At 37.4% G+C, this 7,539-nt stretch overlaps 1 pseudogene; it reads left to right on the top strand.

Annotated features, from left to right (window-relative positions):
• Window positions 1–7,039: 7,039 nt before the first annotated feature.
• LOC129518960 (U6 spliceosomal RNA) lies at window positions 7,040–7,140 on the top strand (annotated as a pseudogene).
• Window positions 7,141–7,539: the final 399 nt, after the last annotated feature.

Below are 7,539 nucleotides of genomic sequence, written 5' to 3'. Positions count from 1 at the left end.
ACACTCAATGGGAGATACGTTATCATACTCCCAATCTTGACTCTTCAAAACACTGAATCAAAATCAAGAGGCATATTTTTGACCACTAATATTTCTTTTAGCACATCTATGAATTAACATTCAGGTACAATTTCTTTCATTTATGTGGCTGCAGCATCCTTCTTTGTTGCATGCATAGCTGCTGCTTTGTTAGCACTGATTTTAGCCTTATTTTTTCCAGTTTTATCACACATCAGAAACTGATCTTTAAGTAAACGAATATTACCATCTCTTTAAGGCTGGTTTCTCAGTGATAAATGGAACAAAAGTTCATTAGCACTTTTTTTAAATATATTTATCAGTAATGCCAATGAAAATATCCCACATGTTCACATCTTAGAAATTGTTCTTGCACTGTGCAATCCAATGATACCATGCAACGTATTATAGAGATAAAGGAATAGTGCCAAACATTCATTCCGAAATTTTGTGAATATAATAGTTGCCACAAACTTTGTGGCTAGCATTATAAGTTTCTTAGAAATAGTGTCAGAAGTAGTGCATATATTAGACTATATGCAATTTTGTTACTGTCACTGTGGTTTGAGTTTCTTACCTCTTATTAGTAATAATACTAATCAATTTACTATTAGAAAGCATTACTTTCTGCTTTTTCTGAAGACATCTGATTGGTTGCCAGAGGGGTCCCTGTGCTTTCTATTAAAATGACATGAGGGACACCTGGGTGGCTCAGTGGTTGAGCATCTGCCTTCAGCTCAGGGCATGATCCTAGAGTCCTGGGAGCGAGTCCCACATGGGGTTCCCTGCATGGAGCCCTCTGCCTGTGTCTCTGCCTCTCTCTGTGTGTCTCTCATGAATAAATGAATAAAATCTTTAAAACAATAAAATAAAAATAAAATGACATGAAAGTTATGGTAGCATCATTGAATAAAGTTTTATAACAGGCTATGATCTCCACATAATAAAAGTCAGTGTTCAAATATTCATTATTTTAATGACTTTTTACTAATTTCTGCTGCTACATTAGCAGAAAATATTTTTGATCGTAAAAAAGCGACACATTAATCCTATTAATCATGACAAAGTAGCATTGTAAATTAAAAGCCTTTTTACCTGCTACATTAAATCATCATATTTTCAGATTTACTTGTCCCAATGCATATATCTTCACATTCTATATTTATTCCAAAGTTAAGTTCACAATTTATGTTTTTTTTTTACAATTTATGCTTTTAATGTTACCTCAAGTTGCTATTATTTTTCATCATTATTTTGTACTTGAATAAACCACCGTTGAGCCATTAATACATTTTTGGGAATTAGAGTTAGAATGCAAAAAACAATAACCATAAAACATGCAAAATTATGAATAAAAATAATGACAAGAGTAAATGACATGACACAACATCTTGTTAGCTAAGCATTAGCTAAGATGAACCAAGTACCGTATTCCTTGTAGTAAGTATATGCACAGCCTTACCTATTAACATCACATCGAGATTTCTAGAAAAAAAAATCATGATTAGTAAGGTGTAACTCTGCCATTATGATCTACAAGCTCTGACATAGAATGTAAAATATTCCATTACCAGAAAGAAAAGCATTATACACATGAGAAAACCGAATCTTAGAGAGGCAAAGTGACTTGCCCAAAGTTTCACAAGTGTAAATTACACCCAAGTTGCCCAAGCTGGGCAATTAGCTGCCTTTTACTCAGGCATCAAGATAAGCATTATCTCCTTTGGCATTGATGAAGAGTGACTGAAGGAAATGAGAGTATTTAGCTTAGGAAAGAGAAGACCTCTAGGGAGCCAGAATGGCAGAGATAGCTATGTTCAAATATGTGAAGGACATTCCAGAGAATAAGGAGCAGTTTTGTCTGGTTGGTTGTCCTGAGGGCAGAACGTGGGTGTGCAAGAGGAAGTTTCAGGGGAGCAGGTTTGGCTCACCAGCAGGAAGAACATGTTGCCAAGTGGAATCCTGTGCCTGCTGAGGCAGGGAGCTTCCAGGTCTGTCCCAGTTCACTGGGAAGCTGGATGGAGAGCACTTGGCAGGAAGGCTGAGGAGGGGAGTCTCGCACCAGGCAGAGAAGGTGGGAGCAGGTGATCTGAAAGCTTTTCTAGCCTGAGTCTGGTGAGTGCCTGGATGGAGAAAGATTGGTGAAGTAGGACAGATGGACTCCAGGCCCCTCTGCACCTGACACTCTGGTGCCTTAGGGTGGTCAGCTTCATCCCCACCTGTTTCCTGGGTGGCAAAGGGGAACCCGTGAAGTTCAGGATGGGAGACTGGAACCTCTGCTTCCCCAAAACACATGGGCTGTTTCTCCTGCAGCAGTCAAGATCCCAAGTTCACATTGGGATCTCTGCCCGGCTCCCTGAATCTAAAGTTTAATCTTGAAAGCAGAAGAACACGAGGGACTCAGCACTCTCTGCACTTGGCAGCCAGCCCTGGAGAAACGTGAACAGCTGAGAGGATTCACCTTACTCCTTGGCCATTCTCAAACTACAGAACACCTTCCTCTTGAAAAATATAGTTGAAGACACTCTAGCTTAACTCTACCACAGTAGCAAGTTGTAATCTCCTTATCCCATAAGCCCATCTTGGCTTTAAGAATAAATACAGTAGGGATAGAACAGCCTGACTCAGGACAAAGCCAAGAAGACAGGTATAACCTGGTTTGCAATTTGGTCAAGACTCCAGTATTGCTGGTGTCATCAGCACACATCTCAAGGTTGGTGGTAGAAGATTGTAGAGACTTATTTAAATCACCTTTTTGCAATGCTGTACTATTGGCTGTAGGCCTACTTACAGCTGACAGGAGGATCTCAAGGAATTTAGGAATTCTCTATGGCAGTGTTAAGGGTAAACAGCCAAAGACTTGGCTTAGAGTGTTTTCCAAAGCCCAGGACTGATATATTGCTGGTATGCACTGTGATTAAAATTCTGTGGTTAAAATATTGACATACCTCTGTACTGCTTTGTAAATAGCCACTTCCCCCAAGCCTCTCAAGTACAGCTTTGGTCCTGGCCACTCCAGCCTCCCTTTCAAGGCTACCACACTTCCTTATGATCCAGCAACTATGGGGAAATGTCTGAAATTCAGGGAATATCCCAGACCCAGCTCCTGCTGCGACCAAAGATGGTTAAATATTTTTTAATATTACCCCTAATTAAATCTCAAGTCTTTTGTTTGGGAGAGGGGAAATGAGACCTGCAGTCAAGCACTTCAAGGGTGAGAAGCCAAATTTGGAATAATTTTAGTGTTCCATATGTAAAGAAGAAAGAGCAATTTAGGTCAGGAAGAGGAGTCAGTGAAAGGCTGGGTTCTAATTCTCAACATCATAATCTGAGTTAGACTCTTAAACTTTTTGTAACAAAGTAGATTTAGTGTTATAAACAGTAATAATATATTCCAAGAGCTCCCGATGAAGGACAGGAAAGATTTTCTTTAAATACATAAGTTGAGATTTGTTAATTACTGTTATTGTTCCTCTGACAGTTCATAGTACAGTAGATTACATTATTTTTGTAATAAGGCAGTGATTCTCCTTGAAATATCTGTCACATTTGATAATGTCAGTTAACATTTACTGAACACTTACTTAACTTAACACTATTCTAAGCGCTTTACATGTAGTCTTATTTATCTTATTTATTTTAATTTCTTTTTTAAGCTTTTATTTTAATTCCAATTAGTTAACATACAGTGTTATATTGGTTTCCAGTGTACAATATAGTGATTCAACAATTCCATACAACACCCGGTGCTCACCACAAGTGCACTCCTTAGTCCCCATCAAATATATTCCCCCCACCCATCTCCCCTCAGGTAACCATCTGTTTGCTCTCTATAATTAAGAGTCTGTTTCTTGATCTCTCTCTCTTTCCTTTGCTCATTTTGTTTTTCTTGAATTCCACATATGAGTGAAATCATATGGTGTGTGTATTTCTCTGACTGATTTATTTCACTTAGCATAGTACTCTCTAGCTCCATCCATGTTGATGCAAATGGCAAGATTTCATTCTTTTTTATGGCTGAATAATATTCCATTATATATATACCACTTCTTCTTTATCTGTTCATCAAACAATGGATGCTTGAGCTGCTTGCATATTTTGGCTGTTGTAAATAATGCTGCAATAAACATAGGGGTGCACATGATCCTTTGAATTAGTGTTTCTTTATTCTTTGGGTAAATACCCAACAGTGTGATTACTGGATTCTAGGGAGTTCTATTTTTAACTTTTTGAGGAAACTCCATACTCTTTTCCACAGTGATTGCGCCAAGTTTGCATTCCTGCTCACAGTGCAAAAGGATTCCTTTTTCTCCACATCCTTGCCAACATCTTTTGTTTCTTGTGTTGTTGATTTTAGCCATTGTGACAGGTGTGAGGTGATATCTTATTGTACTTTTGACTTGCATTTCCCTGATGATAAGTGATGATGAGCATCTTTTCATGTTTATGTTGGCCATTTGTATGTCTCCTTTGGAGAAATGTCTGTTCATGTCTTCTGCCCATTTTTAAGTGGATTATTTGTTTTTTGGGTATTGAGTTTTATAAGTTTTTTAAAAAGATTTTATTTATTTATTCATGAGAGACACAGAGAGAGAGGCAGAGACATAGGCAGAGGGAGAAGCAAGCTCCACTCAGGGAGCCTGATGCAGGACCTGATCCCAGGACTCTGGGATCACACCCCAAGCCAAAGGCGGATGCTCAAGCGCTGAGCTACCCAGGCATCCCAGTTCTTTGTATATTTTGGGTACTAACCCTTTATTGGATATGTCATTTGCAAAATGAGATCTTTTCCCCTAAGGTTAGGGACAAGACAATTGTGTCCAGCCACCATTTTTGTCAACATAGTACTGAAAGTATTTATTTAAAAATTTTTTTAAAATAATTTTTATTCAAGTATAGTTAAAATACAGTGTTATATTAATTTCAGGTATACAATACAATTCTACAATTTTACACACTTTTCAGTGCTTATCAAGATAAGTGCAATCTTAACCCCCTTTATATATTTCACCTATTCCCTCCCCTCCCCCCACTGACCTACTCTTTGGCAACCACCTTTTTGTTCAGTATTTAATAGTCTGGTTTTTGGTTTGTCTTTTCCCCCCCACTGTTTGTTTGTTTCTTAAATTCCATATATGTTTGAAATCATATGGTATTTGTATTTCTCTGACTGACTTATTCCTCTTTGCACTATATCCTCTAGGTCCATCCATGTTGTTGCAAATGGCAAGATCTCATTCTTCTTTATGGCTGAATAATATTTCATTACATACATATTTCACATCTTTATTCATTCATCTGTGTTATTGTAAATAATGCTACAATAAACATAAAGATGCATATATCTTTTCAAATTAATGGTTTTCTTTTCTTTGGATAAATATTCAGTAGTAGAATTACTGGATTATGTGCTAATTTTTTTAATGTTTTTGAGGAATCTCCATACTGTTTTTCACAGTGTCTGCATCAGCCTGCATTCCCACCAACAGTGCATGAGTGTTCTTTTTTCTCCACATCCTTACCAATGCACATGATTTCTTCTGTTTCTGATTTCAGTCACTCTGCAGGTGTAGTTTTACTTGCATTTCTCTGGTGATGAGTGATGTTGAACGTCTTTTCATGTGTGTTAACCATCTGTATGTCCTCTTTGGAAAAATGCCTATTCAGGTTCTCTGCCCATTTTTTAATTGGACTATTTGTTTGCTTTGTTCTTATTTTTGTTTTTGTTTTGTTGTTGAGTTGCATAAGATCTTTATATATTTGGGATATTAACCCCTTGTCAGACCTATCATTTGTAAATATCTTCTTCCAGACAGTAGGTTGCCTATTTGTTTTGTTGATGGTTTCCTTTGCTGTGCAAAAGCTTTTATTTTGATGTAAACCCAATAGTTTAATTTTGGTTTAATTTCCCTTGCCTCAAGAGACATATCTAGAAAAATGTTTCTACAGCTGTTGTCAAAGAAATTACTGTCTATGTTTTCTTCTTCCATCTTATGGTTTCAGGTCTCACATTTAGGTGTAGAGTCTAATTTAATATAACTACTCAGGCAGACATCACTATCATCACTATTTAATGTTGAAGAAACTGAAACCTAGAGGTTATTTAACTTGCCCAAGCCACTTGGCTCGTAAGTGGCTGAGCACGGTTTTGAACTGAGGCAGACTGACTTCAGAGACCACATGTATACTCACTATGCTATGTTGATATGGTTAACCAAGCCCTAATACTTATTAAAAACCTGCTATATGCCAGGAAACTTTCATATAAATTACCTCATTTAGTCCTCCAACATCTACCTTAAGGCAGGCATCATCACCCTCATTTTTTATCAAGTGAATTGAAGCTCAGAGATGAAGCTACTCACCCAAGGTCACCCAGTCAACGACTATCAGAATTAAAGTTGCAATCCAAGACTTACACCAAAGGCTATTCTCCCTTGCTTCGTGTTCTTTTCCATCTCCCACATAATTTTCTTTCTTTTAGTACCTTTATTCTTTCCAATTTTATGCTCTCATGTTCTCTCTCTTCAACTTTCCAGATTGATAATTCTCATCTTGGGACCCCTGGTAACATTCAGTCTTTAACATTGACTCTCTAACCAGTCTATAACCTTCTCCTTATTAAAATATCCCCCAGATTTGTGTCCATTGATCTTTGCCTACACCAGTCTTAGCCACAATGGTTGCAAAATGATGATTTTTACAACTCTAGTACTGCCATCTTCCAAATATTGCACACCTGAAATCACAAAGCTTGCCCTTTACCTGCTTTCTGAGCCAGCCAAGCAAACTTACTTAATAATCCCTGTATTGGTTACAGTGCTTTGGGATGTGACTATAGATATCCTACTAATTGTCACTTAGACAATAAAGAGATTTCATGATCTCACATAACAAGAAGTATGGAAGCAAGTCAGTTCCAAAGCTGCTTAATTCAGCAGTTCAATGATATCATCAAAGATCACCCAGCTCTCTCCATCTTTATGCTCTACCATCCTAGGTGTCTAGCAACGTCTCCTTTTTCTTCAACAGCACATATTCCTTAAAATTGAAATGAAATAGAGAAGATTACCATGGCCTCTGTATAAAAATAATTGAATTCATGAAGTATGCCATTCTTTTTCTCAAATAACTCCTTTTTAATTGTGCTGTCCCTGATAACCCTATTAAACTCACCTCTAGCATTCCCTTTCTTCTTTCCCTGCTTTATTTTTTCCTATCACTTGTCACCATAAGGTATATCATATATTTTATTTATTTGCTTCCTTTCTCCCATGTTAGAATGTAAACTCCATGAAGGCAGACTTTAATCCATTTTGTTTACTCTTGTATCCCCAGTACCTAGAACATTGCCTGGCACATAGAATGCACTCCATAAATATCTATTGAATTGATGAATGGCCAGCCACAAGATGACTGCTACATCATTAAAGATCACATGCTCAAACAATGACATCCTAGGAAGCAAAAAAAGAAGCATGAGACAAAGAGGCTGTTTTCTTCCAAGGCCTGCAGCTTTTA

Source organism: Nyctereutes procyonoides, unplaced genomic scaffold (assembly GCF_905146905.1).
Source record: "Nyctereutes procyonoides isolate TBG_1078 unplaced genomic scaffold, NYPRO_anot_genome, whole genome shotgun sequence".
NCBI lineage: Eukaryota > Metazoa > Chordata > Mammalia > Carnivora > Canidae > Nyctereutes > Nyctereutes procyonoides.
This window is presented reverse-complemented; position numbering and strand designations above follow the sequence as displayed.